The sequence below is a fragment of the Seriola lalandi genome, unplaced genomic scaffold, assembly GCF_002814215.2.
Source record: "Seriola lalandi dorsalis isolate HSWRI2012SDOR001 ecotype SW California unplaced genomic scaffold, Sedor1 jcf7180002054998, whole genome shotgun sequence".
Lineage (NCBI taxonomy): Eukaryota > Metazoa > Chordata > Actinopteri > Carangiformes > Carangidae > Seriola > Seriola lalandi.
The window spans coordinates 374,375-386,279 of NW_019525547.1; the positions used below are offsets into that span (position 1 = coordinate 374,375).

The window sequence follows — 11,905 nt, forward strand, 5'->3', positions numbered from 1 at the left end:
AGACCCCACACACACACACACACACACACACACACACACAACGGCGCACACACACATCACACGTTGACTGTAAAAGACAGTGTCATTCAGACTTGCTGTAAAGTGGCATATAAATTGCTGTGTGTTTTTGGGAGTCTGTGCGCTGCTGCAAAAATGATTAAGAAATGCCAAGAAAATGAATTTTGGCAAGAGAAGAGTTTCTTCTATCATGAAAACACAGACACACACACACACACACACACACACACACACACACACACACACTGCCTTTAGAATTATAATCACTACAGACACTAATGCACATATGAAAATCATTTTCTTTAATGAAACATTAACCACACTGAGAAACTTCACTCCAAATAAAAGGTGGCTGCCAGAGTTCTTGGCAAGTTCGTCACAAAACCCCCAAAACAAACGTCTCTTCCTTCAACAAACTGCCCGACACGCAGGGAAACAGGCACCAATCAGAAGCCAAATTAAGGTCATCACTTTGGCAGGAAACCAGCCGTCCTGAAGAAAAGCTCTGAACTAATTAGACAGACAGTCTAAAAGAGCCTGATGCTCTTCAAACCGTTGCTGCTGTGGCACAAGATACTGCCATGAAAATAATAACTAGAATCACTGCCAGTTGTCTGCCTCCTCCACTCAGACTAGTTTCAGGTCACATCCCTGTTTATCCAGAGTCAGAGAAAATATGAACCATTTGTGTGAAATTTTGTCAGAATTGCTGTGAAGTCTTGCATAATGGCTAAAAAGTGTTTTGTGAGGTCACACTGATGTTTTACTTGACCTTTAACCTTTGACCACCAAAGTCTAATCAACTCATCCTAGAGTCCAACTGAATGTTTGTACCAAATTCAGAAGGATTCCCTTGAGGAGTTCTTGAGATATTGTTTTCACAAAGCCAAAATCATGTTTTGTCTCAGAGAAAATATCAATTTTAAAACTTTGAAAGGAAGGCACAAAAATGTTGATACCATCAATCATGAAAATAATACTAATCAGTAAGTGTTTTACAATACTAAGAACCAACGGTTGGAGAAAGTGTAAAGAATCATCAGTAAACTCTTTCCTTGAAGAAATCTGAAGATCTTTCTTTTAATAGAAAGTTTATCCAACGATAGTAATTGGCAGTGACATCAAAGAGACTGTAGACTCTTCTTCTATTAGTTATGTCAAGAAAATGTGCAGCTGTCCCATGGCTTACTGAATGTAACCTTAGAAAATAAGGAATTATATGAAATGTAAAATACAGTGAAACTACAAACAAAACTTTGAAGCTAAAAAGAAAAGAGGTTGAACAGCCTTAACCAAAAAAAAAAACTGGTTTTCACAGTTTGGTGTGACTGACAGACACAGAGCCCTGACCTCCATCCCACCCAGCACCTTCGAAACTGGAAAATGTGGGCCTGGTCTCACCTAATATTAGTGTGAGGCTGCTGGATAACATTTTATTGTCTGGGGCGTCAGTCAGAGTCAAATTGTGACAGGATCTTCCACAGATCTACCGTGCAAAAGCAATCAGGCTCAAAAATAAACATCAATACGGCAGGAAAAGAAATTCCATTTTCAATCTCACCAATAGCTCACCTTGCATTGATGTGCAACCGTGAGGATGAGGTGGGATAGTTTGATGTGTCCACCTGCTCTGTGGAGGTTTACTGCTCACTCTCCGGAGGAATGATCCACTCCAAGACAAAATACAAGCTTCACAAGAGCTCCATAAACCAGACTTCGGCCTGTGGATCTGGTGCACCACTGCAAACTATAATCTATGATCACAGAATACCATCCCCAGTCAGGTGCTGTCACTCAAGTAACTGTCTATAATATAGTTTCTGGGAGGCAACAGAATGGGTAAACCTGTCAGGTCTAAATGTGATATACAACCCCATCTTTGCTGAGGTTAAGCAAAGCATGTGAATAAACATGTAGCAGAAACCTTCAGGGCTGAAAAATGTAGCCGACACTGAAGTGCCAAAAACTCAACAGCTTCTCCAACCTGAACAACCGACGGCGGCGTACCTACCTTCATCACATAGTTACTATAATAACAGTCAGGCTTGGTTAGATTTTGGAAAAGATGGTGATTTGGGATAAGTACTCTTCAATATCAGACAATCTTTATTGTCACGGTTACAATATAAACAGCTGGTTTCACTGTGTTTTGTTGACCCATCCATCCACCACAACCTCCTGCTACCACGAACTTTGTCGCTCTTTACATGCTCTTTTCCCTTTGCTCCCGTCATAATCACTACGACCACAAGATGTGGCCAAACAACAAAACATAACTATGGGTCATAATAACCTGCTGCACAGACGACCTATGGGCTTCTTTTGGACAGTCTCCAAAAACTGCAGTTCCTCTAACGACCACTAGAGTCTGGCTCCAACAGTGAGTCAGTCCCCATAGACTCCCATGTTAAAATGTCCAACTTAACAGCAGAAATAAACATGTTTACAGCCTGGTACAGAAACAGTTTTGGTCTCTAGAGCTAATTTCCTCCTTCATGACAACTATTTATATAACTCACTTGTTTACATTTTATTAAGACTTGAGGGCGTGGCCTCTTTGAGTGACAGGCGGGTGAGTGTATACTTGCCTCAAACTGTCATGCACTGAATTCTCAGCTCCACACATGCTTCTCCTCTTTGACCATTTTTGGATTAGGGAGTTAGGGGCGGAGTCAGACACTGCCAAGATGGCGACGGTGGGGCAGGTCACTCCGAGCTTCAAAACCACTCTTCAGAAACCTGTGGGTGACGTCACAGAAGCTACGTCCATCTTTATTTGCAGTCGATGGTCTGAAGTCACTGTGAATTTCATTCAACATCATATATTCTGGAAGGAAACAAATATGCTGTCTGTGTCTTTTATTAGCATTTCCTCATTATGTTAATAGAAATCATAATCTAACAAAACATATTTCCTGTTGCAGTTGAAAGGTGTAGAAAGGTCATTGTTAGGAGACATTGTCGTCATATTAGACAGAGGTGGATTAACTCATTGATGCTCCTGTGGCTGTGTTGGAAGAAAAATCTCTGCAGCATTTAATGTCCATAGTTTTGGAATATCATATTCAATCATCCAATCATAGCACTTAAAAGTGATAAAACTATGGTACCCAGGCTGCTGACAGAGTTAAACATCAATTCCTTTCCCTCACCATCAGGAAGTCATCTGAGGAGAGATGAAAGGAGTGAAAGGATAGTGGAGTGAGAGGGCAGGAGGAGGTGGGGGCCGTTTAGGAGCCTTTATTTGCCTCTCCATCATCAAAACAGGATGTGTGTTATTGCTGAAGAAGCACTAATATAATTGACGTACTGTAACTTTATTCTACAATACAAATTTAATGCACAGCCAGCAGAAGATATACGGCAAGTAAAAGAGTGGGAACTGTAAAGTTAAGAGTTTCATTTATAAGGTTTTAGGATCAGTGCTCTGTAAGATTAAAGTAATTCAGTCTATTTACTAAATGATGGTACAGTACAACTGCACATTTAAAAGCTACTTTACTTACTAATTTAAAGTTCAGAGGGAAATAGTTTTTTCACTACATTTATCTGAGAGATGAGTTTCTGATTTTTTCAGAAGGTTTTATCACAGATGATGTCATAAAATCTTATTTTAAAAGAGATGAAAACTGGGACATTTCAGGGCTTTACAGATATTTGTAGGGACTCAGGACACCCAGCTTGAAACCGGGACAATCCCGGACAAACCGGGTCGTCTGGTCAACATACTCTATATTTAAGCCAAGAACACTTTCTGTGAGCAGAGTCTGTAACCAAGGACACAGCGGCCCCTGGGGACAGAGAGACCTGTACTGTCGAGGCAGCGCAGGCAGAGGAAGCACATTCCACTCGTAAATTAACTCGTAAATTATTTATCCAGTCCTTTTGAAGGACTTTTACTTTTTGTGTCTTACTTATTTTTACATAAGGAATCAAGTTCTCCCCTACAAGTGCTGCCAGACTCTTATTGTAAATAAGAATAATGACTTGACAATGACAATGTCTTGCCTGGTAAAATAAAGGTAAAATACAAAAAAAGAAAATACTACTTCATCCAGCAATAATTAATTATAGATGTGGTCACAATTAAAACTGTAATTTCTCTGCTAAAACAGAATCAAGAGCAAATAAAGAGCAAACATTTGATCTCTTGTCCACCTGGATAGTTGAATTGCCATCGAGTAGTAAATATAAATATATAATAATAAACTTCTGATATATATATATATATATATATATATATATATATACAGCACCTTTCATACAAGAAATGTAACACAAAGTGCTTCACAACAAGGAAATGACCTGCTTCAAGTACATCACATGAAAAGTCATACAATTAATTTTATGATCATAAAACAGTGCTGAGCAAAGTGTAAAATGTCACAGCTAGTTAAAGGCTAATGTGAAGAGATCAATTTAAAGCTTTCTTTTAAAAATTCCTGTGTAGAAAAATCTAAAAAAATCTAATTAGTGAGCAGAGTCACTTTTTGTGCAGCTTGAAAACTAGATGTAAAACCTTGGCCAGAGGATGAAGGCTCCGCCCTGCACCACGGATGTGGCTCTGCTGCTCTGAACGAGCTCAGGAGAAACACAGTGACCAACACAATGTACTGTAATAGGCCTGTCTGCTCCACTGCTCCGTCCGGATCAATAAAGTTATAAAGCAACAGTGAGAGGGAGCCAGCAGCCAGCTGAGTCTTCCACTGCTGACAGGGTGATAATATGTGTCCTGACCTTGCGTTTACACTAAAAGGAACAGAGAGCAACACACTCACACTGACCTAATCTATTTCCAAAGGTGTTTTTTTTTTTTTTGAAAGTTTAACAGCAGCAACATTATGGTAACTGCATGGCTACATGTGTATTTATGGCACGTGGCAGACAAACGTACAACAGATGCTCAGTATTCATGAATTTCTGACCAAACAGTCATTTTCCCTGAGTCATGTTTATGTTTGCAGCACATCTGAATAGCTGCGCTTCAGGTGAAGTAGACTGAGGATGGATTAAAAAGCAACAGCAACATTCTTTAAGGTGTCAGTTTAGCATCTGTTTGGAAAATGTTCAGATATGGAAGGAGAGATTGCAAAAGCCAAAAAGGCGAAACACCTGTCTGCAAAGTATCAAACTGTTTCCTGCTCATATGGTTGTGCTTAAATACATAATTATTTTCAAATGATTAACAAACTAAGTTGTTTGCTACTGTTCAAACTCGTTATCTCACTGTCTTCAGACTGGGTGTGAAATTCTGATAGGACCAGGGCAGGAAATCTATAACGATGATCCTCTGTCTGAAATGCAAGTAGAATTCCTGAGTTCCCAGTGAGGTTATGTCGATATGTCAGATGAAGACCCAACCAAAACCACATCATCATCATTTTGAGAAAAGATTCTGTGAAAATTCAATGTAAAAATGTTCATTCAGACTGAAATGGTGACTCCTTTGCAATCAGAATATCTGCCAAAATAATCACAATATGATTTTTTTGCATATAGTTCAGCCCCAGACCACAGCAGCTGGTCGCCATAGGGATTAACTGATGACATAACTGCACGTTACATTTTATCTTTGGATAAACAAAACGGTAACTGTTCTTTTTTCCATTTAAATATTCCACAGAAGCTTTTCACACAGTCGTCACTGAACAAGTCTTCGGAGCCCAGCTCTGCTTTGTAACTGCTGCCCACAGAGTACTTCCCCTGCAGCAGTTAAGGGCTTGTGAAGGATGTGGGAGGGTCAAGCACTACTTTTACACTTTCCCCACCCAGATTTATTCTGTTGAATTTATTCTGCGACCTTCTGGTCTGGAGCCCCGCTTCTGTGACCTTCAGGCCACCGCTGCCCAACCCGGTTTAGCAGCTTCTGCTTGCACAGAAATGTCAAGTTAGTGTGGCAGAAGGTTCATTGGTTCTACTCCAGTCACAAACACTGCATTCATGTTCATATCTTTTGTTAATTGTGTTATCTTTGAAACATATTCCAATGTTAACCTATTGTTCATATATTAAGTTCTGTTTTATAGTGTGCAGGAGGTTATCTTAAGGGGGGGAATGTAAGAGTAGAAATAACTCATCTTAAGAACAAACCCATCGACACCAGCTCAGGCTCAGAAACATATAACAAGGGACTCTGCAGTCTGCTACTCATCCCGCCGCTCAGGTGAGCTTGTACAGCTGCATACCATATGGTAATAATAAGAAGAAGGTTGTCATTACAACATTTTCTGTCATAGTAATAACAAAGCATCACACACACATGATGACTTAGGGCAAGTATTCTGGCTAACACTTCACTGCTAATGATGATATTTTATGAGAATGTTTTCTAGTCAAACTGCAGAACTCGGCAAAAACAACAGCAAGGAGGTGAAGGAAACCTCTTCACTATTCACACTGCTCCAAAACTTTCATTCAGAAAAGTTTGGATTCGATTTAAGCAACCAGACGGTTGAATATTCATCGAAGCGGACAGACTCGGCCTCTCGTGTTCAGTCATTAGAAAAAAAAACCCCCGACCCCGCAGTAGTCGTCACCTCTTCCTGTTGTAACGCTGTTGTTCGTCTGACTCGTTTCCCAGCCTTGGCTCTCATTACTGGTACTCTCATCCTGCATCTGTACTTCTTATTATTCTGCTTGTGACCATTAGGCCTGTTCATCTCATTACTGTAATTCAGATTCAAGGCCCACACCTGCCATTACTGTGAGCACTCCGTCTCATTAGGAAACTCCTGTCACCGGCACAGTGAATGCAGCAGCAAATTAGTTCTGATAGAAAAGTCTTCAATGAGACACAGTGTCAGCAAGAAGAGATACGACTCTGTGTGTGTGTGTGTGTGTGTGTGTGTGTGTGCTTAAATGAATGAAGAAAGATGAATTATGAGTCAACATTTGAGCGTGGGGTGTGTTTTGTGAGAGAAAGGAAAGTGTGTAGGTACATGCAGGTTTGTTGTGTACAGCATGTGTGTTAATGTGTGTGTGTGTGTGTGTGTGTGTGTGTGTGTGTGTGTGTGTGCGTGTGTGTGAGAGAGAGATCTACAACTACCTAATGGCTTATTTGCTTGTCGGACTTGCTTCAAACAATTCAGTCGGAGGAAGAAACTAATGTCGCTATTAAGGCTGCATTAGCTGAAGTCACTGCCTTACACACACACACAGACACGCACGTGCGCATGTTCACACTAATTGCGAGTTTGTTTTCTTCCTCTGTTTGGAGTTTGTGTGAAGGCCATGCAGCGAGGTCGCCGTCAGGCCACTGAATCCCTTCCAAACCTGTTGTAGATTTATGGGCGTTAACTTTTAAATGCGGCTTTTAACTTATTTTCTGCTATTGATCTAACGACAGAATAAAGGGGGGAAGCAGTTTTTTTAAAACCTATTCAAACGCTATATTTTATCTGGCGAGAAAGCAGGAATGTCAAACAAGAAATGATGCTTGTTTTGAGGCTTTCTTTCCCTCCAGTAGAAGAGGCTGACCGGAGTTGATCATGTTTGACGTCAAGGTAAAAAAAGCCAGCGGGCGTGTCTGCAGTGTTTCATTGATTTTCATATTATTTTGTTCCAGGATTCAACAGTAACTCACAGATCTGTTGAGTGGAAATGAAACAGTGAGACTTTATGGGAACACACTGAGCCTTAATCCAGACAGACCGCGTCAGGCTGTTAAAGCAACTTTATATCTGCTGTGTGTTTAAGTCTGTTCATTTCATAGTTGTAATGAATCTCTCCTGGAGAGAAATAAAAGAGACAAACGACTGGACACGATAAATGACTACAGTGCTGTAACTGACACTGAACTCATGGGCATTATTATTTTTTTTTAAATAAAACAGAGTGAAGCATGTAAATATAACAGTAATCCATCATACTTGTTCCAGCCAAGTGGAGAGAGAGAGAGAGAGAGAGAGAGAGAGAGAGGACATTTTATAACAGCGGTGCCTCAGTGTCAAATCCCACAACGACACATAAGTGGTGTCGGTCCTTACTAATCCCTGTGTGGGAAAGTGTCCAACAGAAGCCAATACTGAACAAACAGAGAGGACAACACACTCAATGACATTTAGACCACAGTAACACTCATGCTGTTAAGAAAACCCCTCGAACGCTGTGCTACATTCATTCTCGCAGATACAGAGATCATCAGCTGTTGTTTTGTAATGCAGGGAAAGTGGTAAAATATGGATAAAGCATGTGATGGATTTGGTTTATAGTATTATATTTATAGTTTATATTGTATATATAGTATTGTATTGATAACATTTTCCACACAGAGAAGTGTCCTCAACACTTTGATTACACATGCCGGAACAACAGCTAGAGTCACCGCCTATTGGTTGTATCCCTCCGCCAACCAGCCAAGGAAATATCAGGAAATGCTTTATCCTTATAGAGACCTTTGACCTTTGACTATCAGATACTAATCAGTCAATCCTTTGCTTCCAAGTGAATGTTTTGCCAAATCTAAAAAAATTTTAAGGTAGTTTTAAAGGTATCACATTCAAGAGGCCAAAACTGTGTTTTGGGCGACCCCCTGAGACCTTGACCTTTGACCACCAGAATCTACCTAGTTCATCCTTGGCTCCAAGTGAAAGTTTGTGCCAAAACCAAGAGGAATCAGTAACATCCACCCTGTCATACTCGATAACCAACTTGTAGAAGAGGTAGAACAGAAATACTCGCATCATTGATCAGACTTTTAACGAGAACGCAGAAAGCATTTCTAAGAAAGCTAACCAATGATTGTTCTTAATCAGGAAGCTGAGGAGCTTTAGTGTTGGTGTTAGCCAACACATACTTGAAATGGCAAACAGGAGCCTGGTTGAAAGCATCTTATCATTTAACATTACAGATTTGTTCAGCAATTTTTAATGGTGTGTTTTGTTATGTGGATTGTATGTCTTTTTTATTATTGCACCATCTTTGGGAAAAAGCCAAAGACAAATTTCCACTGAGGTGGACAATATAGTCAATCAATCAATCAATCAATCAATCACCGCATTCACAAGGCCAAAACTGTGTTCACTGCAACCTTGACTTTTGACCTTTGACCAGCAAAATCTGATCAGTTCATCCTTGAGTCAAATTTGAAGAAGTTCCCTCGAGGCCTTACTGAGATATTGCGTTCACGAGAACGGGACGGACGTACAACCCAACACACGATGCCTGACTGTTGGCATAAAAACAGACAACAACAATCAGAGTTCCTGCAGCTACTGGATGTTAAAACCACTGGATCTGACATCGGCACACACACATTTACTATGGGACTTCGCCGACAGTCCTGCATTATTTAAAGCTCCACTTATCAGAAATGAGTCTGATTCACCACTTACACACTCAGCCAATGAAGAGTAGGAAGATTTAGATGATTGTATTAAATTGCTGAGACATTAGATTCAAATCATATTTTCAAACTGAATTAAAAGCAAATCTTTTACCCACAATCACTGATGGCGTTGAAATAGCTTTAAATAACTTACTGAGCAGCAGCCCAGCTCTTCAACAGGGAGGGAGGGCCGTCCTCTTCTCACGGGGCACGAAGCAGTGCTGGCGCTCATCCGGGTTCACGTGCACGTCCTTGTGGTGCTCACACCCACGTACATCTGTCCAGAGGACGTGCGTTAAAAGTCCTCCAAGTTTGTCATTGGCTGAGCCAGCTATCTGTCAATGTTTGCCAAGATTGCCTGCACAGAGAGACAAAGAGAAAAAAAAAGGGTGAGTGGTGAAGGGAGGGAAAAGGATTAGAGGATAGGGGGCGAAGAAAGGATGGAGGCAGACGAGTGGATAGGTGCAGTGAGCGGACAGGGGAGCAGCCACATGGACACTTGGCTGGTAATGTGGTACATTCCTTCAGTCAGCTAAAACCATCCATCACTGGGGACAGAGGACAGAACAGAAACAGACTGAGATGAAGGGAAGACACAGACTGAAAGAAAGAAAGAAAATGTTTCTACATGTGAGTTAAAAAGGAAGTGAGGCTGAAGATTCGGCAGCAGGAGCGTATTATTCAGTCAGTGTCAGGGTGCAGCCATCACACGTCAGCTACAGACCAATGAGACTGGACCAGAGACCCAGCACATGATCTTTCCTCTGCGGTCATAGTGAAGCCTGTGCGGCCTGCACTCGCCTCCTCCTCCCCACTTCATCAACCGAAGTGGGTCGGGGAGCGGAGCGGTGCGTGGGTCTGTGCTAGGCTAGCTCAGTAGCATCTCCAGGTTGGTTTACCACGTACCATCTATGGACAGTTACAGAGAGTCAAACACATCAATCCACTATCAAATATTGAATCTAATTAAAATGAACTTCCACACAGAGAGGGCCCACCCAGAACCTTTTTGCTGTGAGGCGACAGAGCTAACCACTTGGCCACTGTGCCGCCGGCCAGCTGGGGCCTTTCTGTGTGGAGCAGGGGATCCAGCTTCCTCCCACAATCCAAAGACATGCACGTTAATTTAACTGGTAACTCTCAGCGACAGACTGGCGACCTGTCCAGGGTGTACCCCGCCCCTTGCCAAATATCAGCTGGGATTGGCTCCAGCAAATAACTTACGACCCGCCTCGGGACTGTCAGCTGTTGGCAGTTTTTTCATGTTTTATTGACGGGCTTCGGACACTGGGCTGCTTTTATATGAAAAGATAAATTCTTTTAAACTGGAAGAAGCGTAAACCAGGGTGCTTCTCTATTGGCTGGAGGAAAACCTGGACTTACACAACCTGGACATGGGCCGAGCAGCTTGTCTCCTAAAAGACTTGGGACACTGTCTGCAAGCTCTTCACTTGATCATGTAAACTACAACTGACCAACAACTTAATCTCAAAGATGATTTTTAGATCTGCAGCCAAATAATACTGTATACCTTTTTAGAAGCTATTTGCTTTAAATACTAAGTGGGAAACTGCATGTGACATGATGTGATCAGTTAGATCATTAATCTAGAGAAGAGTCCACTACTGCTGCTGATGGTTTTTTTTCCCTCTTTGGAAAAATATGGAGGAATCACATGTATATTATTGAGATTGTATGTCTGCGTGTGTGTTAACAGCTCAACAAAAAACCCACATGAAATCAAAAACAGAATTTTTTTTCTTCACCAGAACTAGGAAGTGAAAAAAGCAAAAGAAAGAAACATTCAACTTATAAATATACTAATGATACACATTCGAGAAGCTTGATTCAATTTTCACTTTACTAATGTTCGACTTACTGATTAATCAACTAATTGTTTTTAACAGTGAGCAGAAGCCTAACAAGAATTATCACATGCTGTTGTTATACAGCCAGAATTAGCAACAGACGAGAGGCCATCTGTCTCAGCTGTTTCCTCCAAACTCTATGAATAAGAACACCGAGACAGAAGGAAGCAAAGAAAAAAATATAGTTGACTCTGGTTTTCAAATTTACTTTCATCTTTGTTTTTTGGAAACCATCGGCACAGATGGGTGACATCTTTCACCAGCAAGAGCAGCACTTACATTAAACTGTATGATCTGAATCAAAATAAACAGAATCAATATTTTCAGAGCGGAACGTGGAGGAATATTAAGTTTGTAGTTTGAGAGGAAAAAAATAATTTTCAAAAACTTTTTTGACTTTGTCCAGTGGCAAAGACTCTCCAGTCATTGTCACACTGACAGAGAAAAGGAGAAAAAGAAAAATGTGTCTATGGAAAAGCACATGTAAGCAAAGATGAATGAACTGCAGCAAAACTCATCAACAAATATAAAATATGCAGAAAACAATAATGAAGCCTCAAGGAGCTCCCTAATAGCGCCGCCTGTTTTAACCATATGTATGTCCTCCATCATGTCTTCTCACAGATGTTGCATCTGCTGTAGATCACAGTACATGCACTCAGACATTTACTAACAAGACTAAAACCTACTTTTA

At 40.9% G+C, this 11,905-nt stretch overlaps 1 protein-coding gene across 1 annotated transcript in view; it reads right to left on the reverse strand.

The window, feature by feature from the left end:
• LOC111647556 (leucine-rich repeat and fibronectin type III domain-containing protein 1-like protein) overlaps positions 1-9,698 on the reverse strand; it is a 192,892-nt gene extending 183,194 nt beyond the window's left edge. Inside the window, exon 1 of the mRNA XM_023397178.2 lies at positions 9,498-9,698. The gene's annotated coding sequence lies outside the window, so the exon portion shown is untranslated. The remainder of the gene's footprint in view (positions 1-9,497) is intronic.
• Between the last annotated feature and the right edge of the window lie 2,207 nt (positions 9,699-11,905).